We start from the raw sequence: 27990 nt of genomic DNA, 5'->3' as shown, positions 1-27990 counted from the left end.
CAACTCTTCCATTTCAACGAAAGAAATTCAAAAAGAAATTTGAAAAATCAATAAAATGTAACATCAAGAAAATGTAACTGTGACAAGGTAAACCACAACCAAACACTACTGAAATATTCCAACTCTTGCATTTCAACGAAATAAATTCAAAATCAGCTTTGAAAAATCAAGAAAATTTAACTGAGACAATGTAAAACACAACCAAACACTACTGAAATAGTCCAACTCTTTAATTTCAAAGAAAGAAATTCAAAATGAACTTTGAAAAATAAAGAAAATGTAATTGTGACAAGGTAAATCACAACCAAACATTACTGAAATATTCCAACTCTTGCATTTCAACTAAAGAAATTCAAAATTAACTTTAAAAAATCAAGAAAATGTAACTGTGACAAGGTAAAACATAACCAAACACTACTGAAATATTCCAACTATTTCATTTCAACAAAATAAATTCAAAATTAACTTTGAAAAATCAAGAAAATATAACTCTTACATGGTGAACCACAACCAAACACTACTGAAATATTCCAACTCTTGCATCTCAACGAAAGAAATTCAAAATGAACATTGAAAAAATCAAGAAAATGTAACTGTGACAAGGTACACCCCAACCAAACACTACTGAAATAGTCCAAATATTTCATTTAAAAGAAAGAAATACAAAATCAACTTTGAAAAATCAATAAAATGTAACTGTGACAAGTTAAACCACAACCAAACACTACTGAAATATTCCAACTCTTGCTTTTCAACGAAAGAAATTCAAAATGAAATGTGAAAAATCATGAAAATGTAACTGTGACAAGATAAACCACAACAAAACCCTACTGATAAAGTCCAACTAATGCTTTATAACGAACGTAAATCAAAATGTGATAGGAGCAATCATGAAAGTTGAACGGTGACAATGTAGTCCACAACATCCAACTGCTTTCTTAAAACAACTTCCATCAATACGTAAGAATTACAAAATGTAAAAAGAACTATCAATTGTAATAAACTTAGACACTGTAAAAAACGCCCGAAAGCAAATGAAAGAGTAAAAATCTTGCAGTTCAGATTAAGAAATTAAAAATAACCTTTGACATAATAAGAACTAGTAACAGTTACACGATCTTCCACCATGAAACACTACTGAAATATTCCAACTCTTGCAGTTCAACGAAAGAAATTCAAAATGAACTTTGAAAAATCAAGAAAATGTAACTGTGACAAGGTAAACCACAACCAAACACTACTGAAATATTCCAACTCTTGCATTTCAACGAAAGAAATCCAAAAAGAAATTTGAAAAATCCTTAGATTTTATGTGTGATATTTTAAAATACGACAATCCGCTTTTGAAATATTCCAACTGTTATATTTCAAATGAAAGAACTACAAAATGAACTTAGAAGAATCAAAAAATGTAGCTTTGACATGGTCAAACACGATGAAACACTAATGAAATATTCCATATCTTGCATCTCAACGAAAGAAATTCAAAATGTAATTTTAAAAATCAAGATACTCTATTTGTAACAATCTATACCACAAGCAAACGTTACTGAAATAGTCCAACTCTTGCTTTTCAACGAAAGAAATTCAAAAATGAACTTTGAAAAATCAAGAAAATTTAATTGTTAAAATGTAAAAAAAAACCAAACAATACTTAACTATTAAAACTCTTTCATTACAGAGAAAGAAATTAAAAATTAACAATTAAAAATCATGAATATGTAACTGCGACGATGTAAACCACAACCAAGCACGACTGAAATATTCCAACTCTTGCATTTCGACGAAAGACATTCAAAATGAACTTTGAACAATCATGAAAAATGTAACTGTGACAAGGTAAAAACTGAGTCTCTCAATTTTCGTTTTTAATGACCACCAAGTAAACAAAAAACCACACGGAATCAGGAAAATGAGTCTCTCAAACCCCTTAAATCTCTTTTAAAAGATAAAAAAACTAATTATTTAACAAAAAAATTTTTTTTTTAATGACCATCAATTAAAGAAAAACCACACGGAATCAGGCAACTGAGTCTCTCAAAGCACTTAAAGCTATTTTAAAATATACAAAAACTACTTATTTAACAAAAAAATTTATTTTTTAATGACCATCACTTAAAGAAAAACCACACGGAATCCGGCAACTGAGTCTCTCAATACCCGTAAAGCTCTTTTAAAAGATACAAAAACTACTTATTTAACACAAAAATTTAGTTTTTAATGACCACCAATTAAAGCAAAACCACACAGAATCCGGTAACTGAGTCTCTCAATCCCCGTAAAGCTCCTTTAAAAGATACAAAAACTACTTATTTAACACAAAAAATTTCGTTTTTAATGACCATCAATTAAGGAAAAATCACACGGAATCTGGCAACTGAGTCTCTCAATCCCCGTAAAGCTCTTTTAAAAGATACAAAAACTACTTATTTAACTCAAAAATTTCGTTTTTAATGAGCACTAAGTAAAGAACAACCACATGGAATTAGGCAACTGAGTCTCTCAAACCCTGTAAAGCTATTTTAAAAGATACAAAAACAACTAATTTAACACAAAAATTTCGTTTTAATGACCATCACGTAAAGAAAAATCACACGGAATTATGCGTTTGACTCTCTCAATCCCCAAAAAGTTCCTTTAAAATTTACAATAACTAAATAATTTTATCAAAAAATAAGTTTTTATTGACCACAAACTAAAAAAAAATAAAGCGGTCTAGGGAAACTTATACTCTCAATCCCCGTAAAGCTCTTTTAAAAGATACAACAAATGACCGCCAAGTAAAGAAAAATCACACAGAATCCGGCAACTGACTCTCTCATTCCAAGTAAAGCTCTTTTAAAATATACAAAATCTTCTTAATTATAATAAAAATTTATTTTTTAATTTTCACCAATTAAAGAAAAATCACACTTAATTAGGTGACTGAGTCTCTCAATCCCCGTAAAGATCCTTTAAAAGATACAATTACTACTAATTTAACACAAAAAATTTGTTTTTAATGACCATCAAGTAAAGAAAAATCACACGGAAATAGGCAACTGAGTCTCTCAATCCCATTAAAGCTCTTTTAAAAGATACAAAAACTACTTATATAACACAAAAATTTCGTTTTTAATGACCATCAAGTAAAGTAAAACCACACGGAATTAGGCAACTGAGTCTCTCAAACCCCTTAAAGCTCTTTTAAAGGATACAAAAACTACTTATTTAACACAAAAATTTCGTTTTTAATGACCATCATTTAAAGAAAAATCACACGGAATTAGGCAACTGAGTCTCTCAAACCCGTTAAAGCTCTTTTAAAAGATACAAAACTTAATTATTTAACACAAGATTTTGGTTTTTAATGATCATCAAGTAAAGAAAAATCTCACGGAATTAGGCAACAGATTCTCTCAATCCCCTTAAGGATCTTTTAAAATATACAAAAACTAATTAAATTAAAACAAAAAAAAATAAAAAACATAACATGGGACTTCCTAGACACGCAAGAAAATAATTGAGTTATTTTTAAGTCACTAATTTTCAACTTAAAATCATTCTAATTATAGAATACCAGTTCTCATACAATAATTAACTGATACGCTTTATTAACAAAAGGTAGGTTCACAACACAAGGACTTAGGCAACTGAGTCTCTCAAACCCCTTAAAACTCTTTTAAAGGATATAAAAACTACTTATTTTAACACCAAATACAAGCAAGCACATCACATGGGAATTCCTATACACGCAAGCAAATAACTGAGTTATTTTTACGTCACAATGTTTCAACTTAAAATCATTCTAATTATAGCATCCCGTTTCTCATACTTTAATTACCTGTTACGCTTTCTTAACCATCAGAATTTTAACCAACGTAAATTAAGTTATAGACAATACTGGTTTAACCTCCTGGCAAAGAGTGTGATGACCTGTAACTACTAGATATTCTGAATCTATTTGAAAAGGTGTAGAGCTTCTATCTAAGTATTACCTAGATGCGAGGTGCTACTCACTCTCTTTGAAAAGGTGTAGAGCTTCTCGAGACGTCTTAGGCCATGTGAGAGGATACTCACACTCTTTGAAAGGGTGTATACAAGGTCCAGAATAGTCTCTTTGAATTCAATTCTCTTACTAATATGAATTGTAGTGAAAACCATTCCTTATATTCAAATCCTAATCACCAATCAAGTCATACACGTTCCTCTTGGCAAAGAGTGTGATGACCTGTAACTACTAGAAAAACCTGTTTGTACGGGGGCGTTGTAGAAGCATAAGGCTATGTGAGAGGATACTCACTCTCTTTGAAAGGGTGTAATGCCCCTCTAAAATAGGACTACCAGAAGAAACGGAATGAACATAAAGTGGCAGAAGTTTAAGGCGATGTGAGAGGATACTCACACTCAGTGAAAGGGTGTAATTCCACTCTAGAATAGGACTAACAGAAAAACCGGAAGGACTATAAAGTGGCAGAGGAATAAGGCCACGTGATAGGATACTCACTCTCTTTGAAAAGGTGTAATGCCCCTCTAGAATAGAATTACCAGAAAAAACCGGAAGGAACGTAAAGTGGCAGAATCGCTACGAGCTAGTCTACTATGGTCGAAAATATGATAACTACATCCTTTAGGATGACTTTATCCCCGAATTCCTTGGGAGGAGGGCTGAAAGTTATGAATTTTACCCAATGTTAACATATAGTATTGGTTATTGGGAAATATACAGACGTTTTCAGGGGGGATTTTTTCTGGTAGAGGGGGGTGGGTGGGGCGGGGGTTATGTGGGAGGATCTTTCCACGAAGGAAGTTTTCATGGGAGAAGGGACATTGCTATGAAGGGGGCGCCGGATTTCCCAGCATTATTTAAAAAAGGATCAGAAATTAAACGTAAAAAAAAAATTTTCAACTGAAAGTAAGGAGCAAGATCAAAACTTAAAACGAACAGAAAATATTACGTACATGATTGGGTTCACCCACTAGTCAATGCCTCGCTCTTTAAGCCAAAGATTTTTTAGTACTTTCATAAGAGCTATTTATTCTAAATAACGGCCTTTGTGATTAAGGGTCATTTTTAAAGAATTGGAACAAAATTCGAACTTTAGCTTAAAGAGCAAGTTATTGACTAGGGGGCGAAACCCCTAATATACGTATTAAAAATATATGAATATAAAAGTTCGTTACGTAAGTTAATTCGGAAGTTAAGTATATTTATTATTAATAAAAACGTTCGTAAATAAAATTAAACAAGTTTCGAGAAAGCAATTTAAACAAATAAAAGTAAAATTAATATGCAAATTTTGTTTTAATTATTCATGTTATTACGTATTTTGTTTTAATTATTCAAATTATTACGTATATACCTCGCTCTTTACGCTACAGTTATTTTTTAGTACTTTCAAAAGAGCCATCTATTCTAATTAACCGGCCTTTGTGATTCAGGGGTTTGTGATTCGGACAAAATTCGAACCTTAGCGTAAAGAGCGAGGTACTGACTTGGGAGCGAACTCCCTAATATACGTAATAAAAACATTCAAATATAGAAATTCGTTACGTAAGTTAATTCGTAAGTTACGTCAGAACAAAATTTCGAGAAAGGCAAATTGCCAAAAAAAGGAAAAGTAATATGCGAATTTCGTTTTAATTATTCATGTACGGTGAGCCAAAATCAAAGCTGCGTTAATTCAAAAACGTTCAGAAATTAACTAAAAAAAACAAGTTTTTTTAACTGAAAGTAAGGAGCGACATAAAAACTTAAAACAAACAGAAATTATTCCGTATATGAAAGGGCTTTCGCCTCCTCAACACCTCACTCTTTATGCTAAAGTTTTTATTGTTTTAAAAAATAAAGTTGTGAGACAGAGTCAAACTTTAGCGTAAAGAGCGAGGTGCTGAGGATGGGAAAGCCCCTTTCATACAAGGAATAATTTCTGTTCGTTTTAAGTTTTAATGTCGCTCCTTACTTTCAGTTAAATTTTTTTTTTTTTTTTTAGTTAATCTAAAACTAAGTCAACAGCTGCAGACAATTCAGCCAACAGTTGCATCTAAAAATAAGCCAACTGCTGCAGACAGTTAAGCCAACAGCTGCAAGTAAAACTAAGCCATTAGCTGCGGGTACAACTAAACCAAAAACCTGTAGACAATTAAACCACCAGATGCAAGTAAAGCTAAGCCATTAGCTGCGGGTACAACTAAACCAAAAGCTGCAGACAATTCAGCCAACGGTTGCATCTAAAACTATGCCAACAGCTGCGGACAATTAAGCCAACAATTGCATCTAAAACTAAACCAACAGCTGCAGACAATTAAGCCAACAGTTGCAAGTAAAACTAAGCCATTAGCTGCGGGTACAACTAAACCAAAAGCTGCAGACAATTAAGCAAACAGTTGCATCTAGAACTATGCCAATAACTGCAGACAATTAAGTCAACTCACTTTAAATGCTGTGAGTTCAGGATAGTTAGGTTTTTTTTTTCAAATAGGCCAGTATTATTACGAAGATTGGCATCTAATTCTTCACGTTGACTATGTCCATTCGCTCTTTCCTTGTTAATTTTAGGACGAAAATCCAAGTACATTGGCTATTCAATATTCTTGTGGGGACAATTGACAAGCTAGGAGGAGTGGGTTAAATTTGCCGTCTTCTTTCGAAACTAAGCTGTACTCTCAAGTTTTATGTACCTACAAGCGTGAATACAAAAATCCCCAATATTAGGAGTAAAATCCAAGTACATTGGCTATGTAATATTCTTGTGGGGACAATTGACAAGCTAGGAACGAGTGGGTTAACTTTGCCGTCTTTTTTCGAAACTAAGCTGTACTCTCACGTTTTATGTACAAGCGTGAATACAAAAATCCTCAATTTTAGAAGTAAAATCCAAGTACAATGGCTATGTGATATTCTTGTGGGGGCAATTGACAAGCTACGACGAGTGGGCTAAATTTGCCGTCTTCTTTCACAACTAAGTTGTACTCTCACGTTTTACTTACAAGCGTGAATACAAAAATCCTCAATTTTAGCACTAAAATACAAGTACATTGGCTATGTAATTTCTTGTGGGGACAATTGACAAGCTAGGGCGAGTGGGTTATAATTGGTGTCTTCTTTTGAAACTAAGCTGTACTGTCACGTTTTAGGTACAAGCGTGAATACAAAAATTGCCAATTTTAGGACTAAAAAAGTGGATTACAAGTGGGTTAAATTTGCCATCTTCTGTCGAAATTAAGCTGTACTTTCACGTTTCAAACAGTTCGTGGTAACAACTGTAAGTAAGGAACGCCCGTCTCAACAGAAACCAAAACCCTAAAACACGAGATTTTTATGTCAATAGATACATCAGTAGAATCAAATTTTAATGCTGATTTCAAATGTAGAAGTTTCACTAAGTTTAGTTCTACCCATCAAAATTTATGCGCCTAAGAAAATTTGCCTTATTTTCCAAAAAAGGGGGAAACACCCCATAAAAATTATAGAACCTCAATGAAATTCGTACCATCAGATTTAGCGTATCAGAGAACCCTACTGTAGAGGTTTCAAGCTCCTATCTGTAAAAATGTGGAATTTTGTATTTTTTGCGAGAAGAAAGATCACCGATGCGTGCTTGTTTTTTTTTTTTTTATTTGTTTTTTTTTCCAGGGGTGATCGTATCGACCCATTGGTCCTAGAATATCGTGGGAGGGCTTATTCAAACGGAAATTAAGTTATAGTGCCCTTTTTAAGTGACAGCCCAGTTACGCGCCTGAAAAAATTTGCCTGATTTTCGAAAAAAGGGTGAAAACCCCCTAAAAATTATAGGACCTTAATGAAATTCGCACCATCAGATTTAGCGTATCAGAGAACCCTACTGTAGAGGTTTCAAGCTCCTATCTGTAAAAATGTGGAATTTTGTATTTTTTGCCAGAAGAAAGATCACAGATGAGTGATTATTTGTTTTTTTTTTTTCCAGGGGTGATCGTATCGACCCAGTGGTCCTAGAATATTGTGGGAGGGCTCATTCAAACGGAAATTTAGTGCCCTTTTTAAGTGACAAAAAAATGGAGGGCAACTAGGCCCCTTCCCACATTAATTTTTTTCACAAAGTCACCCGATCAAAATTTTGAGATAGCCATTTTGTTCAGCATGGTCAAAAATATAATAACTATGTCTTTTTCCCCAGGGGGGAGGGCTGAAAGTTATGAACTTTACCCAATGTTTACATATAGTATTGGTTATTGGGATACAGCCGTTTTCAAGGGTAATTTTTTCTGGTAGTGGGGGGAGAGCTATGTGGGAGGATCTTCCCATGGAGGAAGTTTTCACGGGGGAAGAGACATTGCTATGAAGGGGGCGCCGGGTTTTCCAGCATTATTTAAAAAAACGATCAGAAATTAAATAAAAAGAAACAACAAGTTTTTCAGCTGAAAGTAAGGAGCAAAATCAAAACTTAAAATGAACAGAAATTATTATGTATATGACGCTGGCCTTTATTATGTCCCTTTTCATTTAAACTAAGTTAATTCGTAAGTTACGTGTTCGTAAATAAAATTAAACAGCTTTCGAGAAACCCATTTAGCCAAATAAAAATAAAATTAATATGCAAATTTTGTTTTAATTATTCATGTACGGTGAGCCAAAATCAAAACCTGAATTAATTCAAAAACGTTCAAAAATTAAATAAAAAAAACAAGTTTTTTTTTAAACTGAAAGTAAGGAGTGACATTAAAACTTAAAACGAAAAGAAATCATTCCGTATATGAAAGAGACTGTCCCCTCCTCAACGCCTCGGTCTTTACGCTAAAGTTTGACTTTCTCACAACTCTATTCTTTTTAAACAATAAAAAAACTTTAGCGTAAAGAGCGAGGCGTTGAGGAGGGGACAGCCCCTTCCATATACGGAATAATTTCTGTTCGTTTTAAGGTTTAATGTCACTTCTTACTTACAGTAAAAAAAAACTTTTTTTTATTTAATTATGTACAAGCGTGAATACGAAAATTTCCATTTTTAGGACTAAAATCCAAGTACCTTGGCTATGCAATATTCTTATGGGGACAATTGACTAGCTAGGGCAAATAGGTTAAATTTGCCGTCTTCTTTCGAAACACCTCACTTAGTATGAAAGTCTTCAGACGCCTAGAGACGTCTCCAATTTGTGTTTAACGTCTCATGATCGACACGAGGGAAACATTCTATAAACATCTTAGACAGAGGAACAATTGACTTTACTTGCTAGACTTTGCGACGGCTTTTAACTGTTTCCGGGTTGCAGCGGTAGCTAGCAACCTAGTAAGAGACGATCACGTCCAATGTTAAGAAATATAAAAACCCCTAACTCCTAGAAAAATAGTCAGATCAAAACAAAAAGTACACCATTAGAACCGCCTTGTTCGAAACCCGTATAAAGGAAACTTACCACCCTTTGGCTTGAATAACAAAGAAAATATATTGGCTTGAAAATCAAGAAAATTGACTTTAACCACGTTATCCTGCACAAACTGGATATTTTTGTTCTTTCTTTTGTTTCTAGAGATAGCTTTGCACTGGAACATCGTAGAGAGTTGTTCAATGGTTCATTTTGAAGGAAATCTCTAGATCTAGCGCCTTTTGCACTTAATTTTTTTTATTAATTATTTTTCACGAAAAACTTAATTTTATATATACAATATTGATCAATGACGTCATAGTCGTTGGATGTAGTACATAAAGGCTCGATCATCGAATTTAAGCTGAAACTAAGTAAAGGACAATTATGTCTCCATATATTCACAGTGATGTATAAGATTTCCCAGTACATCTGTAAACTGTTCCACAGTTGCCGGTCCATACCTTGGAAGCTTTTCACTGAACATGCAACATTTCTTTTGGATATTACTATGAAGTTTTGCGAAAGCATCTCTAGCTGACTTTTCAACAAAATCTATTCTTTCAGAGATAATTTTAATCTTTAATTTTGAATATTTTTCGTAATCCCGGTAAAACATTCGTAAAATTTTTCTCAGTTTACAAAGATCAGCCTGTGCGTTCTTTGCAGCTTGTGTAAACTGCAAAAATATCCATGGTATCCGAGCAATAGTTTGAATATTTCAATACAAGCTGGAAAAATACCTTAAAATGTTAAAATTAGTTTTATTTTTGGTTAGGTTCTAACTACCCAATGTGGGATTGACTATGTATTTTCAGACCAAAAAATTACATTTTTTAATATATATCCGGGTTGCAGCGGTAGCTAGCAACCTAGTAAGAGACGATCACCTCCAATGTTAAGAAATATAAAACCCCCCAACTCCTAAAAAAGAGTCAGATCAAACCAAAAAGTACACCATTAGAACCGCCTTGTCCGAATCCTCTATAAAGGAAACTTACCGCCCTTTGGCTTGAATAACAAAGAAAATATATTGGCTTGAAAATCAAGAAAATAGACTTTTACCACGTTATTCTCCACAAACGGGATATTTTTTTCTTTCCGCTTTTTTTTCTGCTCAGCTAGCTGGGCACTGGAAAATCATAGAGAGTTGTATAATAGCTCTTTTTAAAGGCAATTGCAACATCTAGTCACTTTTGTAATTAAAAATAAAATACTTTTTAAAGTAGAATCAATTTTGTCAAAAAAATTGCATTTTTGATGTATTTTCATACTGCAGTCTTTTCAAAGATATTTGAATTTTGAAGCAATAAAATAGTTCATGGTAATGAACTCTATAGTAATAATAGATACTTGTCTCAATAGTAACCGAAACTCCTGGAACCAAAATTTTCTTTTTTGGCTTAATCGCTAAAATTATTATGTAAACTGCAAAAATATTTATGATGCCTAATCAGTAATAGTAATTTTTTAATTTAAACAACAAAAATATATGAAAAGTCTAAAATTAGTTTTGCTTTTTGTCTCCTGGAATAAAAATTTCCGGGTTGCATACAATAAAGAACGACACCTAGCCCATGTTAACTGAAACATAAATAGGGATTACGTAATTCCCATTTAAAATAATATAATAAAGATCAAACTCTTCCCTATACTAACTTGCATACGCAACTTCACTATAGTTAAGATTACAGTATTTATATTTTGCATCATTATAAATTATAAAAGGTTCAAATGTTCGAAGATTATAGAGTTAAAAATTTTTCCACCCCGGGAATCGAACCCGAGCCTGTTAAGTGAAAGTTAACTATCCTAGCCACTAGACCATATTGAACCATAAAGAAGTATGATTTAAGAGCCATATGCGTATTATTATTTCACCATACCAATTATAATAAGGCCAAAACAAAATCGTCGACTTGCAACCTTACTTTTGACACATTAGTTAAATCTTCATCAGGCTTAAAAAATGTTTTGCTAGTTTTACATGAAAGAACGAACCTTAGTCCATCCGGGTTGCAGCGGTAGCTAGCAACCTAGTAAGAGACGATCACCTCCAATGTCAAGAAATATAAAACCCCCCAACTCCTAAAAAAAGAGTCAGATCAAAACAAAAAGTACACCATTAGAACCGCCTTGTCCGAATCCTCTATAAAGGAAACTTACCTCCCTTTGGCTTGAATAACAAAGAAAATATATTGGCTTGAAAATCAAGAAAATTGACTTTTACCACGTTATTCTCCACAAACGGGATATTTTTTTCTTTCCGCTTTTTCTTTCTGCTCAGCTAGCTGGGCACTGGAAAATCATAGAGAGCTGTATAATAGCTCATTTTAAAGGAAATTGCAACATCTAGTCACTTTTGTATTTAAAAATAAAATACTTTTTAAAGTAGAATCAATTTTGTCAAAAAAATTGCATTTTTGATGTATTTTCATACTGCAGTCTTTTCAAAGATATTTGAATTTTGAAGCAATAAAACAGTCCATGTAATGAACTCTATAGTAATAATAGCTACTTGTCTCAATAGTAACCGAAACTCCTGGAACCAAAATTTTCTTTTTTGGCTTAATCGCTAAAATTATTATGTAAACTGCAAAAATATTTATGATGCCTAATCAGTAATAGTAATTTTTTAATTTAAACAACAAAAATACATGAAAATTCTAAAATTAGTTTTGCTTTTTGTCTCCTGGAAGAAATTTTTTTTTCATCTCAGTTCAAATTTATTATTGTATCCTGTAACCCGTAAAGTACATATCTCCATATTATTGTCTCATAATTGCAATTATTTTAGTTTTCAGTCCAGAATCACTAAACTTATTATTTAAACTGCAAAAATATTTATGGTGTCTAACCAATAATACTAATTTTGTAATTCAAACAAGATAAATACCTGAAAATTTTAAAATTAGTTTTGTTTTATGCTAGGTTTTAGATACTCGACACGGGATTTTGTGTGCTTAATAATTTTAAATCTTGAAAAAATATGGTCTCACGCGAGTGGAAAAAAAGAAAGAATAACCAAAAACAATATCAAAATAGAACAATCCAAATTTCTACTAATAGAAAACTTTACTACACAAAAAATAAAGCTAACATCCTGAAATATAAGAAAAGTTTATTTAAAAGAGATAAAAATGCCACCAAACGCAATAAAGCTCGAGCACGCGTAAGGATTGCTACTAAGATGTCTTGTGATCCAGGATTTAAGAAAATGAAATATGAAAGAGAAAAAAAGATGTATCTTACGGATCAGGTTTATCGATATGTTAAAATTGAGACATCTAAACAAAAGAGCAAGTAACTGTATTATAACGATATAGATTACCGAAACAAACATAAGAAAAAAGTTGCTACCAGAATAATGGGTAGATACTGGGGTGACAAAAGCTATAATGAAAAAATTAAATTCTCTGCGAGGTTGTACCGAAGAAAGCATAAGGACAAAGGGAAAAATTACATTCAGAAATACAAGAAGATGGCAAAAATGCAGGCTGATCTTTGTAAATTGATAAACATTTTACGCATATTTTATCGGGATCACGAAAAGTATTCGAAATTACAGATTAAAATTCTCTTTGAAAGAGCGGATGCTGTTGAAAAGTCGGCTAGAAATGCTTTGGCAAAGCTTCATGGCAATATCCAAAAGAAATGTTGTCAGTTTAACGAAAAGCTTCCAAGGTATGGATTGGCAACTGCGGAACAGTTTATAGATGCAATGGAAAATGTTCGACAACACAGTGAATATACGGAGGCGTACTTCTTAGAAAATTCGTATATTAATTTTGGAAGGAGCAATTGCAGTTTATGTAGCAGCAATAAAAATATATATACAAGCATACCTATCAACAGCGAAGGAAAAGCAATGTTTTTCAATTATGGCGAAAACGAGCCTGTTAGGGTTATTAGTAAATGTGTTTGTAAGACTAATGATTTAGAACAAATTCCTGGAACACCGACTCAAGAAAAAAGCATTTCTAACTGTGTTTTAAACAGTTCGTTTAGTTCTACTGAATATTTGGCAAAAAATTCTCTGTGTAGTAGAACACACTGTCCTGAAAAGTACGAGACAACTATTGAAAAATGCTCTAAAACTAGATCTGACAAGGAAATTATGATGGCTGAAGTCACCTATAACAATCTGAGTAAAAATTCAAAACCAAAAATTGGGCAGCAGGTTACTTGGCAATGTCACCCTGATATCTGCAAGCTCTATCCGACGGATATTATAATAAGGAACGAACTGTAACCCATAGTATCCGGGTTGCAGCGGTAGCTAGCAACCTAGTAAGAGACGATCACCTCCAATGTCAAGAAATATAAAACACCCCAACTACTAAAAAAAGAGTCATATCAAAACAAAAAGTAAAACATTATAAAAGAATTGTCCGAATCATCTATAAATTAAACTTAACGCACTTATTATTGAATAACAAATAAAATATATTGTCTTGAAAATCAAGAAAATTGACTTTTATCACGTTATTCTCAACAAACGGGATATTTTTTTCTTTCCGCTTTTTCTTTCTGCTCAGCTAGCTGGGCACTGGAAAATCATAGAGAGCTGTATAATAGCTCATTTTAAAGGAAATTGCAACATCTAGTCACTTTTGTATTTAAAAATAAAATACTTTTTAAAGTAGAATCAATTTTGTCAAAAAAATTGCATTTTTGATGTATTTTCATACTGCAGTCTTTTCAAAGATATTTGAATTTTGAAGCAATAAAACAGTCCATGTAATGAACTCTATAGTAATAATAGCTACTTGTCTCAATAGTAACCGAAACTCCTGGAACCAAAATTTTCTTTTTTGGCTTAATCGCTAAAATTATTATGTAAACTGCAAAAATATTTATGATGCCTAATCAGTAATAGTAATTTTTTAATTTAAACAACAAAAATACATGAAAATTCTAAAATTAGTTTTGCTTTTTGTCTCCTGGAAGAAATTTTTTTTTCATCTCAGTTCAAATTTATTATTGTATCCTGTAACCCGTAAAGTACATATCTCCATATTATTGTCTCATAATTGCAATTATTTTAGTTTTCAGTCCAGAATCACTAAACTTATTATTTAAACTGCAAAAATATTTATGGTGTCTAACCAATAATACTAATTTTGTAATTCAAACAAGATAAATACCTGAAAATTTTAAAATTAGTTTTGTTTTATGCTAGGTTTTAGATACTCGACACGGGATTTTGTGTGCTTAATAATTTTAAATCTTGAAAAAATATGGTCTCACGCGAGTGGAAAAAAAGAAAGAATAACCAAAAACAATATCAAAATAGAACAATCCAAATTTCTACTAATAGAAAACTTTACTACACAAAAAATAAAGCTAACATCCTGAAATATAAGAAAAGTTTATTTAAAAGAGATAAAAATGCCACCAAACGCAATAAAGCTCGAGCACGCGTAAGGATTGCTACTAAGATGTCTTGTGATCCAGGATTTAAGAAAATGAAATATGACAGAGCAAAACAGAGGTATCTTACGGATCAGGGGTATCGAGAAGGGAAAATTGAGACAGCGAAACAAAAGAGCAAGGAACGGTATGATAACGATATAGATTACCGAAACAAACATAAGAAAAAAGTTGCTACCAGAATAATGGGTAGATACTGGGGTGACAAAAGCTATAATGAAAAAATTAAATTCTCTGCGAGGTTGTACCGAAGTTACAGTAAAGAACGATCTCTCATCCATAGTAACCATCCATATGGTGTTCCAGGGGTAGTTACTTGAGGTTCGTTTCTTACTATTTCAAAGAAGAAAAAGCCGTAGGCTTTTTCCTGTTTGTAATGATGAAGCATTATTATCCGGGTTGCAGCAGTAGGTAGCAACCTAGTTAGAGACGATCAAGTCTAATGTTCAGAAATGTAAAAACCCATAGTTCCTAAAGAAGGATCCGGGGTGCAGCGGTAGCTAGCAACCTAGTAAGAGACGATCACGTCCAATGTTAAGAAATATAAAAACCCATAGTTCCTAAAAAAAGGAGTCAGATCAAAACAAAAAGTACACCGTTAGAACCGCCTTGTCTGAAACCCCTGTATAGGAAACTTTCTGTCCCTTGGCTTGAACAGCAAGAGAAATATATCGGCTTGAAAATCAAGAAAAGTGGCAGCTACTACAACATTCTTCCTAAAAGGGATTTTTTTTCTTTTTTTCTTTTTTTCTTTGTTTCCAGAGATAGCTTAGCACTGGAACATCGTAGAGGGTTGTTCAATAGCTCATGTGAAAGGAAATTATTTGGGTTAAACACCTTTTGTAACTAAAATAAATTATTTCTAAAAGAGAATAAATTATTCCACCAAAAACTGCATTTTTGATGTCTTTTCACACTGCAGTCTTTCAAACATTACATTATCCGGGTTGCAGCGGTAGCTAGCAACCTAGTAAGAGACGATCACGTCCAATGTTAAGAAATATAAAAACCCATAGTTCTTAAAAAAAAGAGTCAGATCAAAACAAAAAGTACACCATTAGAACCGCCTTGTCCGAAACTTCTGCATAGTAAAATTTCTGTCCCTTGGCTTGAACAGCAAGGGAAATATATTGGCTTGAAAATCAAGAAAAGTGGCAGCTACTACAACATTCTGCCTAAACGGGATATTTTTTTCTTTTTTTTTCTTTTTTTTTTCTTTTTTTGTATCCAGAGATAGTTTGGCACTGGAACATCGTAGAGGGTTGTTCAATAGCTCATTTTAAAGGAAATTAATTGGGTTAAAAATCTATAGTAACTAAAATAAATTATTTCTAAAAGAGAATAAATTTTTCCACCAAAAACTGCATTTTGATGTCTTTTCACACTGCAGTCTTTCAAACATAATCGTATACCAGCGGTAAAAATTGAACCCACGCCTCTGAAGAGACTGGTGGCTAACACCAGTGCCTTGGACCACTCGGCCAGGCTGCCTCTCATAAATTTATAATAAAGATCGAACTCTTCCCTATACTAACTTGCATACGCAACTTCACTATAGTTAAGATTACAGTATTTATATTATGCATCATTATAAATTATAAAAGGTTCAAATGTTCGAAGATTATAGAGTTTTACATTAAAGAACGACACCTAACCCATGTTAACTGAAACATAAATAGGGATTATGTAATTTCCATCAGTATCATGGCTGTAGAGATGGTTACATTAAAAGACGATCATTGGAATACTGCAGTCTTTTCAAAGATATTTGATTTTTGTTTACATAAAGTTCATCATAAATAGTATTTGTCATCATATAGTTCATCATAAATGGTATTTGTCAATTAGGTTTTTTTTATATAATTATCCATTATCCGGGTTGCAGCGGTAGCTAGCAACCTAGTAAGAGACGATCACGTCCAATGTTAAGAAATATAAAAACCCCTAACTCCTGAGAAAAGAGTCAGATCAAAACAAAATTTACACCATTAGAACCACCTTGTCCAAAACCCCTATTAAGGAAACTTATCACTCTTTGGCTTGAATAACAAAGAAAATATATTGGCTTGAAAATCAAGAAAATTGACTTTAACCACGTTATTCTCCACAAACGGGATATTATAAATAATTTCTGAGACCACACTGGCTAATCATGATAAACAAAAAATCGCGAAGAAAGGAAACGAGGACAATTAACAGACAGTGAAAAAATTGAAAAATTATGCAAATATTTCGGTCAAGACCTCCGCTTGACCGTCCTCAGTGCAGAATAAAACTGATAAAAATTTAAAAACCGAACCTTAAAATAAAAATACCAAACTAAAATTGGACGACCCTTTCCTAGTAACGGTGAAAGGGTAACTGAATAAAAAACACAAGTCTAAATGGCATTTCAGAATTTCATTTTGCGTAAAGCACTTTTAAAGGCTGATCGCTTTCCAGTTTGATTGTTATCGGAGAATCTATTCGATTGCACAATATAACTTTGTGGATGTATTATACAATAAAGAACGACACCTTGCCCATGTTAACTAAAATATAAATAGGGATTATGTAATTTCCAATAGTATCATGGCTGTAGAGATGGCTGAAACCTAGTTACAATAAAAAACGATCATTGGAATAACAAAAATTGAATACCTTTGGAATTAGCTAGCTACTTGATTATTTGAGACTCGTCTCTTACTATTTAAAAGAAGAAAAAGCCGTAGGCTTTTTCCTGTGTGTAATCAGTTTATTATCATAGGCAGCGCGCTAGCACTGCCGGAGTAAAGAACGATTATAATAAAGAACGAACTCTTGCCTATCCGGGTTGCAGCGGTAGCTAGCAACCTAGTAAGAGACGATCACCTCCAATGTCAAGAAATATAAAACCCCCCAACTCCTAAAAACAGAGTCAGATCAAAACAAAAAGTACACCATTAGAACCGCCTTGTCCGAATCCTCTATAAAGGAAACTTACCGCCCTTTGGCTTGAATAACAAAGAAAATATATTGGCTTGAAAATCAAGAAAATTGACTTTTACCACGTTATTCTCCACAAACGGGATATTTTTTTCTTTCCGCTTTTTTTTTCTGCTCAGCTAGCTGGGCACTGGAAAATCATAGAGAGCTGTATAATAGCTCATTTTAAAGGAAATTGCAACATCTAGTCACTTTTGTATTTAAAAATAAAATACTTTTTAAAATAGAATCAATTTTGTCAAAAAAATTGCATTTTTGATGTATTTTCATACTGCAGTCTTTTCAAAGATATTTGAATTTTGAAGCAATAAAACAGTCCATGTAATATTACAATAAAGAACGACACCTAGCCCATGTTAACCGAAGCATAAATAGGGATTATGTAATTTCTATCAGTATCATGGCTGTAAAGATGGCTGAATCTGGGTTACAGCGGTAGTTAGCAACCTAGTAAGAGACAATCACGTCCAATGTTAAGAAATATAAAAACCCATAGTTCCTAAATGGGAGTCAGATTAAAACAAAAAGTACACCATTAGACCTGCCTTGTCCGAAATCCCTGTATAGTAAACTTTCGGTCCCTTGGATTGAACCCTCCCAGATGCTATTAGAGATGGCCGCTGTAAATTTGTTTGAATTTTTTTATGTTAAATAAATTAACTTGAATTTGATTTAAAGTAAAGAACGATCGCTCATGCATAGTAACTGGAATATTTTGGTTCCAGGGGTAGTTACTTGTGGTTCGTCTCTTACTATTTCAAAGAAGAAAAAGCCGTAGGCTTTTTCCTGTTTGTAATGATATAGCATAAAACGAATTCCAAGTTGTAACTGACGTCATCCTGGTTGTTATAGCAAAGAAAGAACTCTTGCCCTTAGTTATCTACTATGTCACGTCAAATTAGTTATAATAAAGAACGACCTCTTGCCTATACTAAATTTTATACGCCACTGAATTATAGTATAGGTTGGCAATTCCAAAGATAGCCTGGCACTGGAACATCATAGAGAATTGTTCAATGGTTACATTAAAATTATAGTATAGATTAGTAATGTATATGCATAAAGAATTGATAGAGTTCATCATAAATGGTGTTTTTCAATACGGTTTCATTTTATATAATTATCCATTAATATGTAAAATGTAGTAAAGTTTGGGAGATTTTAACAATAAACTTATTTGTTAACTGACACAAGAATAATTCCTTAAGATTTTCACCCGGGTTGCAGCGGTATCCGGGTTGCAGCGGTAGCTAGCAACCTAGTAAGAGACGATCACGTCCAATGTTAAGAAATATAAAAACCCATAACTCCTAAAAAAGGAGTCAGATCAAAACAAAAAGTACACCATTAGAACCGCCTTGTCCGAAACCCTTGTATTGGAAACTTTCTGTCCCTTGGCTTGAACAGCAAGGGAAATATATTGGCTTGAAAATCAAGAAAATTGACTTTAACCACGTTAGTCTCCCCAAACCGGATATTTTTTTTCCTTTTTTGTATCCAGAGATAGCGTGGCACTGGAACATCGTAGAGGGTTGTTCAATAGCTCATTTTAAAGGAAATTAATTGGGTTAAAAATCTATAGTAACAAAAATAAATTATTTCTAAAAGATAATAAATTTTTCCAATAAAAACTGTATTTTTGATGCAGTGACGTCATAATTACTATAGCGAATATAAGGCAGTATCAAAATTTAAGATTATACAAGATATTAATCTACTAAAAGTCGAGGGCTCGTACAAGGAACTAAGTCATTACATAGAAGAAGTGTCAAGTAGACTCTGTCGTAATAATAGTCAAGACTTCATTTACGGTGATAGCAATATTAGAGTTTCTGTGGATGAAAATACAATAATAAAATTATTTGGTGAGAGCCTTGATAAGGTAGCTAACATTAGGGATGTATACCCCACAATGCATTGTGACAGTTGTGAGCAGATAAAGACAAAATACCAATTGAAGAGTCTAAGATCCCTTTCAAATAAGAAAGGTTTTGATGTAATGATGGCCACGATTTTAGAACACCTACAACAGGACATACCCAAAGATGACAGAGAACAACTAATTCAATGTACAGGTTGGAAAGAGGATGTCATAGATTCATTCTTTGTGTGTGATTACTGTGCTGGGAATATGTTGAAAAGTCAGGAGAATGCCCGATCAGTATTAAATAACCTTCATATAGACAGTACACCGGAATGTATAAAGTGTTTAAATAATTTTGAAATGGCAATGATTCGATTTGTAATGCCTTGTCTTACGATCGTCAGATTAGGGCAAGTAACTGCATTGAAGAGACCTAGAACAGAACTTGTTGACGCTCTTAAGGGGAGAATAGTATATCTACCTGTTGATGTGCAAGCAAATGCAGATATTCAGCCTGAAAAACTTCTTAACATTGATAGTTTTGTAGTCATTGTCAATGGTCAGCCTACTTACAACAAGAATGTTTGGACTGCACTAATAGATCTGAGAAAAGTCCATGAAGCACTGTTGTGGTTAAGAGAGAACAACAGTCTCTATAAAACAATACATGCATACACCCTAGAAGATTTAAAAAAAATACTTGAAGCCCGTCTTGCTGAAAAAGCGGTTGGTGTTGATAATTTACCTGAAATACCGGAAGCTGCAATCCTTCAGAAACTGACAGAAAGCGCAAAATCTACATTGGTTGAACATTTTTCTGTCCAGCCTCTCAATTCAGCGGTTCCAAAAGACTTCATTGAAGATTTTAAGCAAATGAAAGATCTTGGTACTGACCAATTTCAAATCAAGAAACAAAAAGGTGAGAGCGAAGACTTATTTCAGGAAGAACTTGATCTAAAAGTGTTTCCAAATCTTTTCCCAAAAGGCAAATATGGCTTGCTTGACAAGGCAAGACCATTTCGGATTAGGAATGCAGAATATTTTAAATCAAGGCTTCTTAGCAGACATACTAAGTTTCGTCTTGACAAACAGTTTCTTTTTCACAGCTTCCAATTGCAAGAATTCTTTTACATGTGCAATATTTACATTAAAGAACGAACTCTCATCCATAGTAATTGAAGTATTATAAGAAATCATTATATAGATGATGCATTTTCCTTAATGATTAATATTAGACATAAATTAAAATCTTGTTTGGGGTAAAAGTCCAGTGATTAGATTTTAAACCATAATTACTTTCTGAAAAACTAGGGCCCGACCGGATTCGAACCGGTGACCGGTAGACTGGTGGCTAACACCAGTGCCTTGGACCACTCGGCCAGGCTGCCTCTCATAAATAAATATATATGTGAATTTGGGTTGCAGCAGTAGCTAGCAACCTAGTAAGAGACGATCAGTCCAATGCTAAGAAATATAAAAACCCAAAACTCCTAAAAACATCTTTGTCGTTCTTAAGTAGTAATTATGACGTCACGGCGTAATGATTTTATTGACGCCATGGCGCAATGAAATTATTTCATGACGTCATCAGAAACAACAATATAATTTCGTGTTTTTCTATTCACGTCATAGCTCTAATATAAAAATATGATGAAATTCATTATTTATCTAGTAGGGTTTCAGACAAGGTAATTCTAATGATGTACTTTTGTTTTGATCTGACTCTATTTTTAGGAGTTTTGTTATATTTCTTAGCATTGGACTGATCGTCTCTTACTAGGTTGCTAGCTACTGCTGCAACCCAAATTCACGTATATATTTATTTATGAGAGGCAGCCTGGCCGAGTGGTCAAAGGCACTGTGTTAGCCACCAGTCTCTTCGGAGGCGTGGGTTCAAATCTTACCGCTGGTATACGATTATGTTTGAAAGACTGCAGTGTGAAAAGACATCGAAAATGCAGTTTTTGGTGGAAAAATTTATTCTCTTTTAGAAAAAATTTATTTTAGTTACTATAGATTTTTAACCCAATTAATTTCCTTTAAAATGAGCTATTGAACAACCCTCTAAGATGTTCCAGTGCCAAGCTATCTCTGGATACAAAAAAAAAGAAAAGAGAAAAAAATATCCCGTTTGGGGAGAATAACGTGGTTAAAGTCAATTTTCTTGATTTTCAAGCCAATATATTTCCCTTGCTGTTCAAGCCAAGGGACAGAAAGTTTCCTATACAGGGGTTTTGGACAAGGTGGTTCTAATGGTGTACTTTTTGTTTTGATCTGACTCCTTTGTTAGGAACTATGGGTTTTTATATTCATTATATAGATGATGCATTTTCCTTAATGATTAATATTAGACATAAATTAAAATCTTGTTTGGGGTAAAAGACCAGTGATTAGATTTTAAACCATAATTACTTTCTGAAAAACTAGGGCCCGACCGGATTCGAACCGGTGACCTATCGATCTGCAGTCGATTGCTCTACCTCTGAGCTACGAACCCTTGTTGTAAAGAGAGAATTGAAGATGTTTACATGAATATTAGATATAAATCAAATTACAGTAGAGAACATACTTCCAGCCCATAGTAACTAAAATAAGATTATAATTAAAGTTAAAGATTACATAAAGGACGAATATAGCTCATCATAAATGGTGTTTGTCAATTATCCAGGTTGCAGCGGTAGCTAGCAACCTAGTCTGGGTTGCAGCGGTAGCTAGCAACCTAGTAAGAGACGATCACGTACAATGTTACGAAATATAAAAACTCATAGTTCCTAAGAAAGGAGTCAGCTAAAAACAAAAAGTACACCATTAGAACCGCCTTGTCCGAAACCCCTGTATAGGAAACTTTCAGTCCATTGGCTTGAACAGCAAGGAAAATATATTGGCTTGAAAATCAAGAAAATTACATTAAAATACGATCATTGGAATATCATACCACTGCATACATTGGACTTAGATAGCTACTTGATTGCTTGAGGATCGTGTCTTACTATTTCAAAGAAGAAAAAGCCATAGGCTTTTTCCTGTTTGTAATGATATAGCAGAAAAAGAAACCCAAGTTGTAACTGGCGTCATCCTGGTTGTTATAGTAAAGAATTATAATAAAGATTCATTAAAAGATTCCGGGTTGCAGCGGTAGCTAGCAACCTAGTAAGAAACGATCACCTCCAATGTTAAGAAATATAAAACCCCCCAACTCCTAAAAAAATATAATAAAGAACGACCTCTTGCCTATACTAAAAGCATTCTGCCTAAACGGCATTTTATTTTTTTATTTTCCACAGATAGCTTGGCACCTGAACTTCGTAGAGAGTTGTTCAATGGCTCATTTTAAAGGAAATTGATGCGGTTAAAAACCTTTTGTAACTTAAACAAATTTCAATAAAGAACGACACCTAGTTAACCGACACCATGTTAACTGAAACATAAAAAGGGATTATGTAATTTCCATCAGTGACCGAATCAAACAGTTCATGGTAGCGAACTGTATAGTAGTATAGTAGTAGGAGCAAATCGTCTCAATAGTAACCGAAACTCTAAAAACCGGAGTTTTAATATCAATAGATACATCGAAATAATTGAATTTTTATGCTAATTTTTTTTATTTATATTAAAAGACGATCATTAAAAGAACAAACCATTGCATACATTGGACTTAGTTAGCTGCCTGATTCTTTGAGAGTCATCTCTTACTCAGGGGCGCCAATTAGGGGGGGGGGGGCAGGGGGCCATGGCCCCCCTAGACTTTGAAAATTACCTTCTTATTTATATTTCACAGCTATTTTCTATTTTAGCTATGTGCTATAATCAACCAGCAACTGGTCCAATAAATACGACCAACAAACTGGTGCCCTAATTATATAATCTTGTTTTGAAATGTCTAAGAGCGAGTGCGTCTACACTATTTTATTTCCGAGGAGGGTTCATTCAAAACTAAGCTTCATGTGGTCAGTAACCGTTTCGTTATTGTTCCTGTGAAGAATTCGTTGTAAACTATGAGTTTTGTATATTGCCTTTTTTAGTAGCTGGGTAAGGAAATGTGTTCTAGGGTTTCAAGGGGGTTTTGGTCAGCAGATTCTTGACGTTGTTGAATAGTTTATGGGATGACTAGTCCCAGTGGAGTATATGGGACTGTCGTGAACGGGAAATGTAAGTGATTGGTTTATGGGGTTTCTAAGCGGGAAAGTTTCACCGTGGAGTATGGGAGTGATTTTCTAAGTGAGTTTCTACGTGTTTCTTCAGTTCTTCTCTTGCCGTGTCTGAGTGAAGTCCTTGCCTACTACTCGTTTAACTATGAGTAAAAAGCGACAACAAACTTTGGATTTTTTTCGGTGAAAATGCGGAAGAAAAATGAAGAAACTTTAGTGCAAGAAACTGGCAATAGTGTCAGCGCCCAAAGTCTCGGGTTAATTGAGATAAATTCCACCACCTGTGACAGAATTTCGTATGCAAACGGAACAATAAATGGCTGAGATTAACTTGAAAGTTCAGTCTGCAACACTGAACCCCATGCGGGTTACAATAGCAGTCTCAAAACTCTCTCAAGTCTCTGTCGAACGAGTCACAACAAACCAGCTCAGCCTATTCTTGAGAGATATCCGGCTTCCATTTCTAACGGTAGGAAATTCAGTGCACATTACTATAAGACTTATGAATGGGTTGAATGCTCAAAAAACTTGAATTCCGTGTTTTGTTTTGATTGCCGCCATTTTTCTATGGGGACTCTAAGGGCTGGAGAAACTGCTGGAAAAAGGGCTTTCATTGAGTCAGGATTTTGCAAGTGGAAAGACAGTTCTGCTCTATTAAAGCAACATGATGGCATTGTATGTCAGCATGGAGGGAATTTAAGATAATGAGTACTGATACGTCGAAATCTATAGCGAATGCTTTAATTAAATCCAGATCTCAAGAGGTTCAGGAAAATAGAGATCATGTGAAGTACATTTTTCGCGCTATTTGCTTTCTTGGCCGCCAGGGTCTTGCTTTGAGGGGTCATGACGAATCAGAAACATCTGCAAACCGGGGTAATTTGGTTGAATTAATGGAGGAAATGTCTAAAGGCGACGAAAAGCTGAAGACCAAGTTACAGCTTCGATATGGTCACTATTGCAGTCATCAGTACCAAAATGACGCAGTTACACTGATAGAAAATGCCAATTTTTTGCCAATCAAATCGCAATAGTTCCAATTTTATCGAACTTTCGAAAGTGGAAAGAGTTATGTGTCATTATCAAGAGATTCTCGGTGTCGATGACCATGCCATAGAATCCCAGCTTTCTCTTGCAAAGCTGCAGATGTCAAAAGGTGATATTTCAAAAATGGATCTTCTTCGAGCTATCGAAATCTTATCCGACCTCCCAGTTGCCTATTCTGCAGTGCTAAAACTGATGAAGCTAGTTGCTACTTTCCCTGTGACCACTGCCAGTAATGAACGATTCTTCTCGGCATTAGGGCGTGTGAAAGACTATCTGCGATCGACGATGGGAAACGATCCAAAGAAAAAAAAGCCGTAGGCTTTTTCCTGTCCGGGTTGCAGCGGTAGCTAGCAACCTAGTAAGAGACGATCACTTCCAATGTTAAGAAATATAAAAACCCATAGTTCCTAAAAAAGGAGTCGGATCAAAACAAAAAGTACACCATTAGAACCGCCTTGTCCGAAACCCCTGTATAGGAAACTTTCTGTCCCTTGGCTTTAACAGCAAGAGAAATATATTGGCTTGAAAATCAAGAAAAGTGGCAGCTACTACAACATTCTGCCTAAACGGGATATTTTTTTCTCTTTTCTTTTTTTCTCTTTTCTTTTGTATCCAGAGATAGCTTGGCACTGGAACATCGTAGAGGGTTGTTCAATAGCTCATTTTAAAGGAAATTAATTGGGTTAAAAATCTATAGTAACTAAAATAAATTATTTCTAAAAGAGAATAAATTTTTCCACCAAAAACTGCATTTTTGATGTCTTTTCACACTGCAGTCTTTCAAACATAATCGCATACCAGCGGTAAGATTTGAACCCACGCCTCCGAAGAGACTGGTAGCTAACACCAGTGCCTTGGACCACTCGGCCAGGCTGCCTCTCATAAATAAATATATATGTGAATTTGGGTTGCAGCAGTAGCTAGCAACCTAGTATACATAAAGGCTCGATCATCGAATTTAAGCTGAAACTAAGTAAAGGACAATTATGCCTCCATATATTCACAGTGATGTATAAGATTTCCCATTACATCTGTAAACTGTTCCACAGTTGCCGGTCCATACCTTGGAAGCTTTTCACTAAACATGCAACATTTCTTTTGGATATTCCTACGAACTTTTGTGAAATTTATAATAAGGAACGACCTCTTGCCTATACTAAATTTTATACGCCACTGAATTATAGTATAGGTTAGTAATTCCACAGCTAGCTTGGCACTGGAACATCGTAGAGAGTTGTTCAATGGCTCATTTTAAAGAAAATTAATGGGTTAAAAATATTATATTAAAAGACGATCATTAGCAGAACAAACCATTGCATACATTGGACTTAGTTAGCTCCCTTATTCTTTGAGATTCGTCTCTTACTACTCCAAAGAAGAAAAAGCCGTAGGCTTTTTCCTGTTTGTAATCATCCGGGTTGCAGCGGTAGCTAGCAACCTAGTAAGAGACGATCACCTCCAATGTTAAGAAATATAAAACCCCCCAACTCCTAAAAAAGAGTCAGATCAAAATACATAAAGGATCGATATAGTTCATCATAATTTTAAAAAAGGCACCTATGAAATATACAAAGAAACCACTGGCAAAAATACCACAGATAGATAGCTCAAACCAGAATCCAGCATAGCTAAACATATCAAGCCAAAACTTTCCAAAAAGATATCTTCAAAATATACAAAGAGATCAGCGACAAGAATAGCACCTACTAGTAAAATCACGAAACAGCATCACTAAACATATCAAATCATAACTTTAAAGCAAGGTACCTTTAGAATAGACAAAGAAACCACGGATAAAGCTAACACAGACACATCCAACAATAAAACAGTATAAATAAAATATTAAAGGATAATTTTCTACGAGGCACCTTCAAAATAGATAGAGAAACCCGCTTACAAACCTAGCAGAGACAAATCATACCACAATATACAACAACTAAACATATCAAACCATAACTTTCAATTAAGACACCTTCAAAATAGACAAAGTAACCAATGACAAATTAGCACTGATAAGTCAAGCAATGAAAGCTCATAAACAAAAATATCAAAGTATAACTTTCTAACAAGGCACCACTGACAAAAATAGCATAGACAAGTCAAACCACAATAGAGCCTAACTAAACATATCAATTCATAACTTTCAAAACAGGCTCCTTCGAATGACACAAAGACACCAACGACAAAAACAGCACTGACAAGTACTATAAGCGTAATAGCAATAGCCGTAACCTAACATAGCCTAACTTAGCGTAACGTAGACCAAGGTAACCTAACGTAACCAACCATTACCTAACTTACGTAATGTAACCAACCTAACATAGCATAATCTAACGTAACCTAACGTAACCGCCCCAGGCTATTCCAAACTAGACATAACAACTTCAGTATTTTTCAGAAGATTGATCCTACTGATCAATCTGAATCCATCGAGTGATAGAGCTGCAACAAATTATCTGGAGGTGTTGTTGCTGTACATTCTACTTGTTGTATCTTCTTCAATTCATTTTCGACTATGGTTGAAAAACTCCACAAGTTTTTTTTAGACTAACTCCACAAGTTGACTATGGTTGAATTCAATTTTGCAATTTGAAAGTTAAAGCTGGATATGATTCCTTTTAAATCGCGTTTTCCAATTTGGCTCTGGTAAGTTTTTAATTTTTCCGTCAGTGAGTTTGTATGTCGTATAGAATCTATTATTGCTTTCCGTAATTTGAAGCTTTTCTTCAATTCTGATGATCTATTAAATCTGGATAGCATTTCGGCAATTATCACAATCTCTTTGTCAAGTTTTTCTAACGGATCAATCTGTTTACTTCCAACCATCTTTTCAATTTTTGACAAAATGTACATCGGACCTGAATAGTCATTTTTCCGTTCCACTTTTTTAGCATCATACCCTCCAGAGGTAACGTTTCTGTCGTTGGCAATTTCATCGACTGATGCTTGTGCTGTATTAGGTTTCTCTTCAATCTCCCTGTTTAAGTTGGAATCACTCTCTTCTTTTGTAGACACGTTATTATTGTTGGGATGATTTGAAATTATCACAATCTCTTTGTCAAGTTTTTCGAACGGATCAATCTGTTTACTTCCAACCATCTTTTCAATTTTTGACAAAACGTACATCTGACCTGAATGGTCATTTTTCAGTTCCACTTTTTTAGCATCATACCCTCCAGAGGTAACATTTCTGTCGTTGGCACTTTCATCGACAGA

At 34.0% G+C, this 27990-nt stretch overlaps 1 protein-coding gene and 1 non-coding gene across 3 annotated transcripts in view; both read right to left on the bottom strand.

The window, feature by feature from the left end:
• The window catches only part of tw (Protein O-mannosyl-transferase 2), a 218122-nt gene that overhangs the window by 129202 nt on the left and 60930 nt on the right, over positions 1–27990 (bottom strand). The window lies entirely within an intron of this gene.
• On the bottom strand, positions 22005–22076 carry TRNAC-GCA (transfer RNA cysteine (anticodon GCA)). The gene has a single exon. It is a non-coding gene; the product is annotated as a tRNA-Cys (tRNA).

The sequence above is a fragment of the Artemia sp. Qi Xiang Cuo genome, chromosome 7, assembly GCF_049724085.1.
Source record: "Artemia sp. Qi Xiang Cuo chromosome 7, ASM4972408v1, whole genome shotgun sequence".
Taxonomy (NCBI): domain Eukaryota; kingdom Metazoa; phylum Arthropoda; class Branchiopoda; order Anostraca; family Artemiidae; genus Artemia; species Artemia sp. Qi Xiang Cuo.
This window is presented reverse-complemented; position numbering and strand designations above follow the sequence as displayed.